Below are 16,771 nucleotides of genomic sequence, written 5' to 3' on the forward strand. Positions count from 1 at the left end.
GCATACTGAATGCGGATTCTTGAATTACTTTACAGTGTTGGTGTGGCTGGTAGTATGAATGTACATGCTTGTTACCTGGTGCGGAAGGTCACGGGGGCATATCCCACGGGAAGATTGTATAAGTGTGACGTGTAGTCACTTGATTGATTGAAGGATGGAAACCAAGTATGAAGGTTGTGGTAATATCGCTAATTTGGAATCTATGCCTGGAGGGCGCTCAATTCATTTGGTTGTGGACTGTGGAAGTTTGTTCCGGTTATGATGGTTGTTCTCGTGTGTTATAGGAAAAATGGGTTATTATGGATCCTTGAAAGGTTATTAGCCTAGTACGGTGCGATCGGAATCGGCTTGAGGTCTGTGGATGGATTTAAATGTGAATATGGGCTCTTTGTCAGGCTGGTTGTGTTCATTTCAGCATAGTGCTCCTTATGGAGGAGTATTCGGACGTTGGATGTTATTTTGTCATCGGCTTTTTCATGTAATGCTAAATTGTGTCGTGTGAGTTGTGAAACAGCTTGATAAATTTCACATGTGTTGAGGTTCCGCGTAGCAATGATGTTACGTGAGCAGGATGGCTTTCGAGATTCAGATCATATATCGCACCTTAGTTGTGCTCGCGTTTTGTAGCGTATGGCGCTATCTGTCTCCCTAGGGATGGTATTATGCACTTAGCGTGCTTGTGGCCGATATTCAGGTATTTTGTAACAATGAGCATTCTATCTCGGTAAGTATCTCCTTATATAGATTTTATGTTTGGATCGGGTTGCGCGCCACAACAGTATGATGTTGAATGCAGTCCCCTATATTCTATTTTGTGTGTTTTGTGTCCCATTTTCTGAGGAAGGTTCATGACACCTTTTCGGTTGTCTAATTAGTTACGTGTGTTGAGTAGTCCCTTCCAAAGTTCATTTTCCTTATGTATCACGTCGAGTTTGTAGCTTATTGGCACGTTGTGGCATCATATGAGATTTTTGGCAGAGTCTGAGGTGGCTTATTGCCTGGGCAGCTTATATTGGGAGAGACGAGATTATTGGACCTGGGGTCAGTGTGATCAGGTCGATATGAGGCATAGTTAAAGAGTAAGTATCACTATTCAGTCCAGAATAAGGTAATGGTTGACTCAGCAGTTGGTTGTAAATTTCTACGCATCTTTTCCACTGCGGCAGCATTTCAAGAGTTGGAGCAGGGCATGCGTGTGGTATGAGGTGTGTTGTGGACATCAGGTTCGTGGAATTTCGGCTATTGTTATCAGAGGATGTTATTATGGTCATGTGAATTATGCGATGCATGGTGTGAATTCAGCAAAGGTATGCAGTCATGTTTGGTACATCGCGTGGTGATTGATACGGTGATCGTACATTGGAAATAGGCTTGGCAGAAGATTCCGGATGTTGGAATTTGGCTCTAAGGCTAGTTTGACTAAAAACAAAGAGAATATCTTCAGTTTGATCGAGCTAATGTGCTCAACTGAGTTGTGGTAGCACGGGTAGGTGCACGTGGTGTTAAGTAGTGATTTCAGATAACTCCAGAGCAGTTCTTAGCACATTCGAGGAAGAACGTATGTTTAAGTGGGAGAGAATGTAACGACCCGACCGGTCGTTTTGAGCTCTAGCGCGTCGTTCGGCGGTTTGAGGCCATGAGCAGCTTCACTTCAGGTATTATGACTTGTACGCGTGGTCGGAATTGAAATTTCAGAAGTTCAGAGTTGATTTGGAAAGAAAATTTTCATTTCGAAAGCTTTAAGTTGGAATAATTGACTAAGAATTGGATTTTTGAGTAAACGACCTCGAAATCGGGATTTGAAGGTTCTAGCAGGTTCGTATGATAATTTCGGACTTGGGTGTATGTTTGGATCGGGTTTTGGATACCCATTTCGGACTTGAGCGTATGTTCGGATCAGGTTTTGGATACCCCGGGAGCATTTCAGCACCTATTGTGGAAGTTAGCACCTTGGAAGAGTTTCATGAATTTGGGGTGGAAGAGAGTTTTATGTTATCGATGTCCGTTTGGGATTCTGAGTCTGGAAATAGCTACTTATGATGATTCTGCTGTTGGGAGCGCGTCCGGAAGTGGATTCGGTGTAGGTCTTTTTAGAGTCATTTGGCTAAAGTTTGAAATTTGAAGGTTTTTGAGAAGTCTGACCGGGAGTGGACCTTTTGATATCTGGGTCGGATTCCGATTCCGAAAGTTTTAGTAGGTCCGTAATGTCAAATATGACTTGTGTGCAAAATTTGAGGTCAATCGGACGTGATTTGATAGGTTTTGGTATCGAATGTAAAGGTTGAAGTTTTAAAGTTCATTAAGCTTGGAATGGGGTGCGATTCATAAATTTGACGTTGTTTGATGTGATTTGAAGGCTCGACTAAATTCGTAATGTGTTTTAGGATGTGTTGGCATAATTGGTTAAGGTCCCGAGGACCTCGGGTGGATTCCGGAAGGTTAACAGATCGATTTTTGGACTTAAGAATTTTTTAAGCTTAATGCTTCTGGTGTAATCACACCTGCGTGACTTTGGCCGCAGGTGCGAGATCGCGGGTGCGGAGGTTTTGCTCGCAGAAGAGAGAGAGGACTGGAGCTGGGGGAGCCGTAGAAGCGGACTAGAGGAGTGCACTTGCAAGTGCGCATGCGCGAGGCAGCGATCGCTGGTGCGTAAATTGCGCAGATGCGCAGAGCAGGTCGCACCTGCGATGCTCGCAGAAGCGAAGAACTTTCGCAGGTGCGAGGTCTTGGCCGGACAGTGAGGACCCCAGGAGCAGAATTTGGACCCGCACCTGCGGAGCCGCAGGTGCGGCTACTGGACCGCAGGTGTGAAGGACGGGGTTGGGCAGTGTGCTCTTTAAAAACGAGGGCTTGGCTCATTTTCACCTCATTTTCTCCATGAGAGCCAGTCTTGGAACGAGTTTGGAGCTCATTCTTCGTCATCAATGCCAAGGTAAGTGATTCCCACCTATTATAAGTTAAATACATAGTTTGTATAAGGATTTAAACATGGAAATAGTATAAATTGTGGGGTTTTGGTAGAAAACCTAGAATTTGGTATTTTTAGATTTTAACCACGAAATTGGGCATGGAATTGAGAATAAACTATATATTTGAATTGGTGAGGTTATGGGTAAAGTTTATCTTCGAAAATCTGTGAAATCCGGGAACGTAAGCCCGAAGGTGATTTTTATCGACTTTTCGATCGGGGTTAGAAGTTGTTATAAATTGGATTATATTGAGTATTTGAGTATATATTAATGGGTTTGCATAATTATTGGCTAGCTTTGGAGCGTTGTGCATCGATTCAAGTTGTTTAAAAGGATCGAAAGCCGGTTATGGAACTACGGAGCGAGGTTAGTCTTTTTTTTAACCTTGTAAGGGGGAATTAACCCCATAGGTGAACTAAATTATTGGGTGCTTCTATTTGTGGGGGCTACGTATGTACGAGATGACGAGAGTCCGTACGTAGCTACTAGCTATGCCTACGTCCAGGTAGTTTTAGGCTCACATCATGCCTTGTTGATATTATTATTGATTTATGTTTATTGTTTGCCTTGAGAGGGAGCGAGATTGAGTCTGCTATTAAATTTTTTGAAAGGAGTTGAAATTGAAGAACTTAAGATTTAAAAGGTTTCATCTGAACTTTGTAATTTCGAAAAGAATTGAGGAATAATATAATAGCCGAAGAAACCTATGTGTAACCGCGTCGCAGGTATGATTCGCGAGTGGGGTAGTTTCCTTAAAAATCTACAAGCTGAATTTCCCTTATTTTGAAAGGAATCAAGAAAGTGATATGGTTTTAATGTTAAATTTATGTTTGACCGCGTCACAGGTATCATTCGCGAGCGGGGTAGTTCCTTAAATTTACATTCGACCGCGTCGCACGTATGATTCGCGAGCGGGGTAATAGATGCATCTATGGTTCGCGCCATTCGACCCTCTAGCAGTGCACAGTTTAAATATTTATTGAATCGGGCCGTACGACCTTGACATGATTTGCGCATTCTTGTATTGCTTGCCTTGAAATTTTTAAATAATGATATTGCCTCCCTGGTCTGAGATAACTTGATAAATGATGAAATAGGAATTTGGAAATCTCTTATTAACAAAAGAATTGTTTACTCATTTCATGATATTGGGCCTACAACCTCTCTTCGTGATCCATGCTTAAATTATATCATTGGTATATTAAATATAGCCCATAGTAAGTGTCCGAGTCGATCCCTCGTCTCTACTTCTTCGAGGTTAGGCGGGATATTTACTGGATACGCGTTGATTACGTACTCATACTACACTTGCTGCACATTTTGTTGTGCAGACACATATATATTATTGGCCTTGTGGGCGCAGCGGCATGGTTGATACGGGGATTTAGGTGAGCTTCATTTTGTGTGACGCTCCGCAGCCAGCAGAGTCTCCTTCAGAGTATTGTATTTTCTTTCTTGTCCAATTTGTATTCCGGACAGTTATTATATTTTATTTTAAATTTCTAGAAAAGGCTCATGCACTTGTGACACCGGGTTCTGGGATAATTATGGGATGTTCAGAATTGAAATTGGAAAACATGATTATTATTCTGTAAATTCATCTTTTACTAGATAAATTGAAGTAAATTTACGATTTTAAAAATATTAAAATGAGAATTGAATTAATAATTTAGTGTTGGCTTGCCTGACAGTGGTGTCCGGCGCCATCACGACCTTTAACGAATTTTGGGTCGTGACAATTACTTTGGCTACTCTTTGGTAAGAATTCTTTGTGTAGTAGTTATTTATTTGAGAGGCCTAGACCTTATAGTCATTTGGGTTTGGCCTAAAAGTGGCGTTTCAAGACCGTGGCTCCAAAGATGGTCTCCAGCTGCTTATTAAATGATCATTTTTCCTAATACAAATATTTCCTTATTATATTAGGATGGTAATTTTCTCATGTCATTAATATTTTGAAGCATTCTCTTATATCACATTTATTCATCAAATTAATTCTTTATTAATTACATCAATGCTTTCACTCTCATTATGCACTAAGATAATCCGAGGATGACTCTTCCTCCATTCTTTGATCAAATTCTTTGCTAACTATTCATCCATGTGCAAATAAATATCCTTTCCCCCTTTTTCCCAAATCCTTTAGTAAAACAATTCTCTTTTGTAGTTATCTATCTAAGACTTTTAACTCTAATTATGAGTTATTTTCTCTTTAAGTTTATTCTTATAAGTTCAAACTTTTATTCAAATAATATGAGTTAACATGCATTCTTTAGGTGCAATTCTTTTCATATTGTTCACTCTACACTAAAAATACTCTTTAAATATATTTTTAATTGTTTTGTACACTACATATTATTGCATATATATTTTGTCAAATATTTTACTATTCTTTATCTAGAACTCACTTTACACTCAGCTTATCTTTTGGAATACGATTCCCTTCTTCACTTTACATATATTTCATACAAGTCAATATATTTTAATTATTTCATTTCAAAAACACCAAAAAATACTTGCATACTTCCTCTGCACACAATTCATTACCTATTTAATATTATCACTGTTCATTCTAGTGAACGTTAATCATTCTTGTATTCTTTGTAATAGTTGTGAGTGTTTGCTAATTATCTTTGAACCTTCCCTTCCTTATTTGACCGAGTCCATAGGAACCACCTTATTGTGGATCGTGAGGGATGCCTAACACTTTTCACTCGAGATAACTTGAACCCTTACTCAGAATCTCAACGGTTGCGTAGAACATAGTTAAAGTGTATATTACGTAGTATAGTATAGGTGTCCTTGTATACCTTAAAAACTAGGTGGCGACTCTAAACAATAATTAATCTTGTAGAGTACTATAAGTTGTATATTATTTTGACTTGTGCAAAATAGGGTGCAACAATATGGCGACTCTGCTGGGGATACTTCAGGTTCTAACCACAACGAACTTGATCAATTACTTGAGGGATTATAGGTTCTCCAATACTCCAACTTCTATTCTTTCTATCACATATTTCAAGTCGTATATTCTCTGCTTCATGTTGTATATTCTTTTGTTTCAAGTTGTATACTTTTTGCTTGAAGTTGTATATTCTGTGCTTTAAGTGGTATATTCGTTTCTTCAAGCAGTATATTATTTGTCATATACTTCAAGTCGTGTATTCTTTATCATGCGCTTCATGTTGTATATTCTTTGTCATGTGCTGCAGGTTGTATATTCTATGTCACACACTTAAAGTTGTATATTCTTTGTCCTACTCATGTTATATATGCTTATACTTATGCTATGCTGTATATGCTTTCACAGAGTCCCATGTTGTATATTCTTTATCACATGCTTTGGTATTGTCTTATTGAATTTTCATCACTTTTATATCGACTCTTGGTCGTACACAATCACACACAAGTCACGTGAGGGTTGTCTTTTCACCCCTTCGAACCTTCTTTCAAAGCTCTCTAGTTTCAGAGATTGGCCTACGAGGTTAACTACGTACTATCTCGCAGTTGTCCTTAACTCATGTCCGAATCTAGGTAAATCTACTCATAGAATTTCTAGGTCACTGTACACATAATCTTGCAGCTTGCTTTAGTTGAATTAATCCTTGCATATACTTTACTTGGCAGATATTCTTTGTATATTATTTTTATATATTCTTTGCCTGCCATTATTATGTAACCTTTATCTGTTACATGTATATTCTATTTGTTATCCACTATCAGGTCCTCCTTGTCTGACTAAACTCTCGTTGACTTGTAATGAACCTTTGACCTTTCAAATACACATACCCATTCTGGTTTTCATGACCATCCCCAAAATCATACTATCATCTGGATTCTACAATCATTTTCAAAGACACGTCAATCTAGGTTGGTACATCTTCCACTAATTTGACATATGTTTCTCAATCATACCTCACACTTTTCTTGACTTCGTCATTTGAGACCGATTCATGCACCACGCTACCATCTATCTCTTATTCAGAAGCTACCAGTCTCCACCCACCCACCCAAGAATTATCACTCACAGCCACAATTCTTATCAAAGTACAATCACTCATTCTTGATGACCATATGGATCTCTTAATCCAGTAGTTAGCCCGAACTACGTTTCGACCTGATTCTTGCTTTGGCAAGATATGTAGGCAACCCTACATAAGAGTTCGGTCTCCCCACTGTTTCAAAATAATTTTCTCAGTACTGGAAACTGGGGCAGTTCTTTTGGAATAGTGCAATTATGCTCTCAACCAAAAAAATCTCCCAGAGCGCCAACCATATTTCATAAAAAAAAAAAAAAATCCAAACATCAAAAATACCATACCAACCTTACTCTGACCCTCACTTGACTTAAATCCCAAAATATAGGATGCAAGTCCTTTCTTTAAATATCTGGCTATGGAGTCATGGTGTTCACTCCCACTTTCTAAATTCAGAGATTTAACACAAGTCAACCCACTTTTCTTGCAGGGGCTAGTTGTTAGTCAACCTTCTAGAAGTGTCATGCTCGCACGACTCGGACAAACAAAGAAGGACAAGCAAAGCCTCAAGTCAACTTGAGTCAATTTCTCTCTCTCAAACTAAGAAATTTTCTTTGGACGCAGGAGGGACAACACAATTATCGGAACCATCATGGAATGCCGACATTGTATTCCCGATCACAACCGGATACATCGTTGGTTGCACGGCCAAACTTCGCACCCTCTTAATTTTATAACTTCATCTGAAAGGGACTTTAACATTTTCTCTTCTGAGTTTTGCAAGAATAATCATCCTGGGCACTTCACGGGGAATAACATCTGGTCTTGGACTTGGTGGAATAATAGTCAGATAATCATGACTTTGTTACTCTCACCACTTTTTTTATATTTAGATTAGAGTTTCGTCCCCGGTTATTAATCGGGGACGATCATCAAATGGTTCCTGTGGACAATCGAAAGGTGCATCATCTTGGGGTTGCACGGGAAATAACATCCCACATCGGACATTGTGGAACATCAACCGAACAATCAGGAGAGTGTTAGTTACAATTCTTGATTCTATCATTTTGTGACGGCATTACTCTCACTATATTTTTATATCTGCATCTGATAATCTCCCCGGCTAATAGCTGGGGAAGATCACTGAAAGGTTCCTATGGACGGCCGGAAGGTCGTAACAAAACATCCCTACACTCAATTGGGAGACAACCACAACAACTGTCTCGCAAACAGTCAGGCGCATCGAAGCAACTATTCAAAGGAGCAGCTGGGGCACATTTTCTGGAAGGAGACACTCTTCCACTCTAGATATACCACACCTAATCATGGGTACAACGAGGTATCACTCCGAGTTTGTCTATACTCTTGCATTTCATACATATCTTTGATGCAATTAATATAGTTAGTTGCAACACCTTGAAATGAGAGAGTAAAAGAAGTGTTGAAACCTATACATCTCATACTCTCCAATCTTAGCGAACTACGCGTACCTGATTCTTGACCTTATGTCAAGATACTGTAACGACCCGGCCGGTCGTTTCGGGAGTTATAGCCCTGTTTCCCCCATTTTACTTCTTTATGTATTATTCAACTGCATTATGTTATATCGGGTTAGTTGGTTCGGGTCCGGAGTAATTTCGGAGTGGAATGAGACACTTAGTCTCCTATTTAGAAGTTTAAGTTGGAAAAGTCAACCGGATGTTGACCTATATGTAAACGATCTCGGATTTAAATTTTATGGTTCTGTTAGATCCGTTAGATGATTTTGGACTTAAGAGTGCGTCCGGAATATGATTTGGAGGTCCTTAGTGGAATTAGGCTTGAATTGGCGAAAGTTGGATATTTGGCAATTTTTGGTCGGCAGTGAAAAATTTGATATCGATGTTAGAATGGAATTCTGGAAGTTGAAGTAGGTTTGTGGTGTCATTTTTGACATGCGTGTAAAAGTTTAGGTCATTCGAACGTGGTTTGGTAGGTTTCGGCATTATTTGTGGAATTTGGATTATTTGAAGTTCTTAGGCTTGAACCGAGGGTAATTTGGTGTTTTGATGTTATTTTGAGTGATTCGAAGGTTCGACTAAGTTTGTATGTTGATATATGACTTATTGGTATTTTTGGTTGAGGTCCTGAGGGCCTCAGGCGTATTTCGGATGGTCGAAGGATTGGTTTTTGGTATTTGAGAGCTGCTGGTGTGAATTCTGCTGGTGTTTCCGCACCTGCGGAAGGGGAGTCACAGGTGCGAGGCTGCAGGTGTGCTTGGGAAGTTCGCAGGTGTGGACAGTGCTGGGCTAGGCAGGATGCGCAGGTGCGAGAAGTTTGTCGCATCTGCGAGCCCGCAGGTGCGAGACCTGGGGCACATATGCGGAGAAGGGGATTTTGGCAGGCTTCGCAGAAGCAGAGGAAGATGCGCAGGTGTGCTTCCGCAGGCACGAGACTTGGAGCACAGATGAGAAAAATGGGAGGCCAAGGCTGGAGCGCAGGTGCGAAGGATTGGCCGCACCTGCAAGCCCGTAGGTGCGAGACCTGGGCGCATGTGCGGAGGCTGAGAGTTTAAGTGATTCTCGCAGGTGCGATGTTACATCCCGTACTTTAATATTAGGATAAGTCGTAGTAATCCATATGAGCTTGAAGGGATTAAGACTATTTATGAGGTTATAAAGAATTTATGACTATGTTATTGTAAGACCCCGTAAGTTTAACAACCGTGATACCATTATATATATATATATATATATATATATATATATATATATATATATATATATATTGATATGGTATTTTGAGTGGAACATTTTTGTAAAACGGTTTTAGAAAAATAATAATAATATGATTTATTATAGTTATTAAAATTACTACTTTCAATTATACACATAATATGAGAAAGTTAATGAGATTTTCTTTATTGTAAAGATAGAAATTAATTTCTCACAAGAAAAGAAGGTTATCTTTTTACCATTTTAAGAATTAAGCATACGAAATTTTTTACTCTTTATATGAGATTAGGAAAATTAGAAGTTGAGAAAATATATGTATTTTTACATGAATATTGTAATGAAATAATAGTATGTGTATTGATTTTATATGGTACCATATGACCATGATAGTATGATGTATAATGTGTATAAATAAATGAGTAGTATTTTAAGTAATTTAAGATAATTCTTAATTATGTCGGTAATTGATTAATTATCGGGTAACGGAATATTACCAAGTTAACTAATAAGTTATGGGATAAAGATTAAACCCCCTCCCCCCACGTGGCAGCAAGCCACTACCCAAAACATATGACTCTTAGTCACATGTATGTGGCAACCGATTCCAACATAAGGAATTTTAATTCAAATAAGGCTACATGTCTTTGAAACAATTCAAAAAAGGTACTTATCTTTCAAGGATTAAGAGAATAGCAGAAACTTTAAATAGGGGGAAATCCGAAGCTACGTATCTTCCAACAATTTAAAGAACAACAAAGACTTTAATTCAAACAGATATTTCAACAAGTAAGGTGCGGATCTTCAATAATTCAAACAAAGATTTCATAGCATCTTAAGCAACGTGAGATTTTACAATTTTAAGGGAGTACGGTGCAATCCTTCTCAAAAATACCATACGGGTTTTTTCCTACCCCAGATATATTAAGGCTAATCCTTCTTTCTTTTGGCATGATCCAAGTAACGATGCATACACAATATTCCATAAGTGATTCTACTCTTAGCAGTTTAGGATGTCTATGTTATTCATTCCCGTAAAGTGATATTCAAGTATGTCTAAGTATGTATCTAGTTCCCTATTGAGGTATTTGATAAAGATGTTAATGTTTATAGTATAGTGATACATGCATCTACATTTACCACCGAGCTACGGCCGGTCGGGCAGTCATGCATTTACTACAGGGCTACGGCTGGTCGGGCAGTTACCACCAGTTGGGCAGTTATGCATCATTATTTATCACTGCTTGGGCAGTTATGCATTTACCACCGAGCTACGGTCAGTCGAGCAGTTACCACTGATCAATTGGGCAGTTAACGTCACGAGAATGATGTACTCAGAATTATTATATTGTAATTTTATTTATATATACGATATGGGTCTTATTTTATAAGTTATGGCTCTCAACGGCAAGTCAGATGTTATAAGTTGACTCTTATCCCTCCCCGAGATAGTATCTTATTACTACGTTTCATTTCTGCCTTACATAATCGGTACATTCTTTGTACTGACGTCCCTTTTCCTGGGGCGCTGTGTTTCATGCCACGCAGGTGTAGATAGGCGAGGTGAGGACCATCCACTGTAGGCTGCCTCCAGATATCAACTTTTGGTTGGTGAGCTCCACATCTTCTTGGAGTATTGCCGAGTCACGTTCTATATAGGTTATTTTGTTTTATGAGGATGTCGGGAACCCTGTCCCGACTTATATATTATGGTCATGTTTTCTTAGAAGTTTTGCAGACAGTGTCATGTGTATAGTTTTAGGTATGACATGTTAATGGCCTTGTCGGCCCCTATGTATCTATATAAATCTTTTTTTTGAATTAGTTATATGAGTTAAGTTCTAATATTATTAATTATATATATAGATGTGGCCTATCATGGCACGTGACGAGTCTTATAGTAAAAAACAAAAGGCTAAGGTATGTGGCGCTTGGTTGAGTAGGCACCGGGTGCCAGTTGTGGCCCTCTGATTTGGGTCATGACATGCGAGGATGTTGATCGCAGGTGCGGTCCCGCAGGCACGAAAAATAGGTTGTAGGTGCGAAAGGCCTGGGCAGAAAGTATAAAGGAGACTTCGCGAATTTTGGTCAATTCTTCACCATTTTCAGTCGGTTTTGAAGCTTTTGGGAGTGATTTTGAAGAGGGATTCAAGGGGATATCAGTGAGGTAAGTTTCTTGAGACCTAATACTCGTATATATGGTGATTCTCGTTGTTTAATCATGTAATTAGTGAAAATTAAGGGTGAAAATGAGGGGTTAGGGCATGGGATTTTGGAGAGTTTGATTTAAGGATTTGAGGGACTAAATGAGGTTGGATTTTGATAAATTTCATATGTATGAGCTCGTGAGTGAATGAGCTTTCTAGTTTTGTAAATTTTATCGGATTTCGGGTTTTTGGTCTAAATTGGTAGTTTTTCTTGTGGAATTCATTCCTTTAGCATAAATTGATGGTATTGTACTGATTGTGAATAGATTTGGAGCATTTGGAGGCCGAATCGAGGGGCAAGAGCATCGCAGAGTAGGGATTTGATCGGTTGAGGTAAGTAACGATTGTAAATCTAGTTCTGAGGGTATGAAACCCCGAATTTCATACCATTCTACTATTATGAGGTGACGGGCGTGTGGACGTGCACCGTTGGGGATTGTGACTTGGTCCATCCCGTAGCAACTGTAAAGTTGCATATTTTATTGAAACTATATGATACTTATGAGTTTTAGAAATGAGTTTCTGTAAATTGGGTGGAATGCCATGTTTGGCCCTTGTGCTAGTGCTGTTTGGACCCTTAGGGGCCTTTTTCTTACTATCCTCTCACTGTTTTCGATTGAAAATCTATACTCAGTCATGGTTATACCTGTTTACTACATAACTCAGTTTTATTACTCTGTTTTGATGCATATAAATGTTATTTTGGGCTGAGTACTCTATTTTTACTGAGAGCCCGAGTGGCTTGAGAGGTTTATGACTGAGTGAGGCCGAGGGCCTGATTTGTGAGGAAATTTATGGGATTGGGATGCACGCCGCAACATGTTTGATATAGGCCGAGGGTCTGAGTGATTTATGCCATGATTTGGCTCGATATAGCACTTGGGCTGAAGGAGCCCCTCCTGAGTCTGTACACACCCTAGTGAGCGCAGGTACCTACTGAGTGCAAGTGCCGAGTGCTGAGTGTTGAGTGACTGGGAGGTATGAGTGATTGTGAGGTATGCCCGAGAGGCATGAGTGATTATGAGGTATACCCAAGAGGCATGAGTGATTGTGAGGTATGCTCGAGAGGCTGTATACGAGTGATTGTGAGGTTTGCCCGGGGGGCTGTATACGAGTGATGTTGCCCGAGGGGTTGATTATGATTTCATAATTTTTGCTCACCTTTGCATTGAGCCTTTATTTGAAAAATTGTTGAAAAATATCTTTAAATAATATTTACTAGAAGTGAGTTTAAACGAGATTATTTGATTCAAACACTGATTTTTAAAGCATGTTGTATTTTACCGAGATTTCATGATATGAACTTTATATGCTTTATTGCTCGTCACTACTGCTCAGTCTTTATTTACTGTTGTTACTTACTGAGTTGGTGTACTCACGTTACTCCCTGTACCTTGTGTGTAGATCCAGGAGTAGCTGGACACGGTAGCAGCTGTTGACTATTCCGGTTGCAGATTTTCTCGGGGATAGAAAGGTAGCTGCCTGGCCATCGCAGCCATGCTCTTCTCCCTCTTATCTTCCTTTAGTTGTATTTAGCTATTTTCCAGACTATGCTAGTTTCGATATTGTCAGACAAATTGTAGTAGATGCTCATGACTAGTGACACCCCGATGTTGGGCTTTTCTTTTCCGCACTTTTGTTTGATTTGAAATCCTTTACGAAGATTTTTATGTTAAATAGCCTTGAAATTTTCTTTGAAATGAAAATATCGGTTTGTTTTGGAAATGCTGGCTTGCCTAGTTCCACGATAGGCACCATCATGACAGGGCTAGTTTGGGTCGTGACATATACATAGGCAACCTCTAATGAGTCCATTATTTCTCGTCCTTAGTTGGACGAGTCGGTCAAGTCTGGCCACTTGGGTCACAGTTGACCAAAGATCCTCGCGAAAGGGTCATCTCTGAAAAAAATGTAAAGATGTATATATCTTCCCCTGTTGCTTCGAAGTCTTTCTGTAGACATCAAAGGAAAATCAAAAATCCAAAAATGTATTCCTACATAATTCCTCCTTGAGGAAGTTCAAAAATCCGAAACATCTTCCTTTATCCCTAATCTTCACGAACTACGCGTGCATCATTCTTGACCTCGTGTTAAGATACGTAGGTAACTTGTCACGGGTCAGGTTTTTCTCGTCTTTAGCTGGACGAATCGGTCAAGTCTGGCCACTTGGGTTACAGTTGACCGAAGATCCTTACAAAGGGATCATTCCCAAAAAATAAAATCAAAAATATAACAAACATCTGCATATCTTCCTCTGTTGCTTCTGTAGAAGTCTCCCCGTGAGACATCAACATCGAAATCCAAAATTTAATCCTCTTTCCTTGAGGAAATTCAAAATCCAAAACATCTCCCCTTTATCTCTAACCTTCCCGAACTACGCTTGACCTGATTCTCGGTGTGACGAGATACGTAGGCAACCTGCGGGTTCAGTCAAATTTTTCAAGAAAAAAAATTATCATTCAAGGACCCTTCCCGAGTTCGATCTCATTTTTCGAATAAATCAAAAATTAAAAAAAAATCAATCAAGGACCCTTCTCGGGTTCGATCTCATCTTTCAAAAAATCAAAAATACTCCCATCGCGCAGAGATTTTTCAATTCGTGTCTCTCCCATCGCGTGGAGATTTTACATTTCAGCCACTCCATCATAGGGAGATTTTTAATTCTTGTCTCTCCCAGTGTGCAGAGATTTTACATTGCTGTCAATGCTCCTATACAAAACGGTACACATCCCGTCTAACATTCAGCGCTCCTATACGGAACGGTACACAACCACCTCTAACATTCAGTGCTCCTATACGGAACGATACACAACCCAGTCTAACATTCAGTGCTCATATACGAAAAGGTACACATCCCCGTCTAACAATCAATGCTCCTATACGGAATGGTACACAACCCGTCATTTTACTTTCCTTTCAGCGCTCCTAAACGGAACGGTACCCAGCCCCGTCTAACAATCAATGCTGCTATACGGAACGATACATATCCCGTCATTTTACTTTCCTGTCAGCTTTTAAATAGAACGGTACCCAGCCCGTCATTTTACTTTCCTGTCAGCGCTCCTAAATGGAACGGTACTTAGTCCCGTCTCACAATCAATGCTCCTATATGGAACGGTACACAGCCCGTCATTTTACTTTTCTGTCAGCACTCCTAAATGGAACGGTACCCAGACCCGTCTAACAATCAATGCTCATATACGGAATGGTACACAACCCGTTATTTTACTTTCCTATTCAATGCTCCTATACGAAACGGTAACTACAAAGCCCGTCATTTTACTTTCCTATTCAATACTCGTATACAGAACGGTACACAACCCATCATTTTACTTTTCTGTTCAATGCTCCTATACGAAACGGTAACTACAAAGCCCGTCTAATATTCAATACTCCGATATCGCTTCGGAACGGTACCAAAACCCATCTAACATTTAATGCTCTGATATCGCTTCGGAACGGTAACCACAAAGTCTGTTGTACATTCAGTTCTCTTTACACAAAATAAAAAAACTCCCTTATTCAAAAAATCAAAAAATAGTTTCTTTCTATTTTCTACCCTCCCTAAACTACGCTTGACCTGATTCTCATTTCCACGAGATACGCATGCAAACTTCGGGTTCGGTCTCATTTTTCAAAAAGCAATAAAAAAAGAAAAATGATTAAGTCAAAATTCAAAAAATATAAAATATATTTATCAAAAAAAAATCAAAAAAAGTTATCATCAAAATATTGACTTGGTTAGTACTAGCATAGTTAGGAGTCTGCATGAGAAAGAATATGTTAATTGGTATGATGGAGAGGATCAACTTCGGGTAAACCATAGACTCCTGTGGTACCTCTTAATTTTACCTTAGTGATGCTTGAAAACCTCGTGCTTATAGTTAGGGTAAGAACAAAGTTGATATCATCATTTCATATGCATTGTGTGGTGAGCCTAGGTTAAAATTTATTGCATTGCATTGTAGATCTAGAACTTGGCCTGAATGTCTGTTGAGGCGAAATCCTGAGTAATGCTTGGTTTAGGAAAGGATTGTAGGCCTTCTTTGACCCGTTTGAGCCTTTCAAGCCTACCAAATGACATTGATCCCTAGCATTACCCCCCTTTGAGCCTTAAGCCTTTTCTTGGACAAACCACATCTTAGCCTATACCCATCTTTGTGCTTACGACCACTACCCTTCTCTTGGACCGATCTCCTCGAGCAAATTGGAACTTCAAACGAAGACCAACGTGAAGGCGGCAATCATGTAAACGCAAAAGATGCAAACTCCAAGACAATCAGAGATATGACTTCAAGAAAATAAAAAGGGAAACCCCGCAAGTTCAAAAGGAGGATCCAACAAGAAGGGGAATACTTTCCGCAAATTCGAACGAAAATCAAAAAGAAAAAACAAGAGGAGAAGACCTCCACAAATTCAAAGAGGAGCAACTCCAACAAAAGAGGGAAAAACTCTTGCAAAGCAAGAAAAGCATCAAAAAAAGGAAAAATCATTAATATATTGACTTGGTTGGTGCCAACACAGTTAGGAGTGTGCATGTGAAAGAACAAGTATTTAAGTGGTATGATGGAGAGGATCAACTTCGGGTAAACCATAAAATCTTGTGTACCTCTTAATCATGCCTTAGTGATGCTTGAAATATCTCGTGCGTACAATTAAAAGTAAGAACAAAGCCGACTTCATTATTTCATGTGCATTGTGTGGTGAGCCTAGATTAAATTTTATTGCATTGCATTGTAGATCTAGAACTTGGCCCAAATGTCTGTTGAGGCAAAATCCTGAGTACGCTTGGTTTGGGAAAGGATCGTAGGCCTTCTTTGACCCGTTTGAGCTTTTCTAGCCTACTAAATGACGTCAATCCCTAGCATTTCTCCCTTTGAGCCTTAAGCCTTTTTTTGGAAATCACATCT

Source organism: Nicotiana tomentosiformis, chromosome 10, assembly GCF_000390325.3.
Source record: "Nicotiana tomentosiformis chromosome 10, ASM39032v3, whole genome shotgun sequence".
NCBI classification, from domain to species: Eukaryota; Viridiplantae; Streptophyta; class Magnoliopsida; order Solanales; family Solanaceae; genus Nicotiana; species Nicotiana tomentosiformis.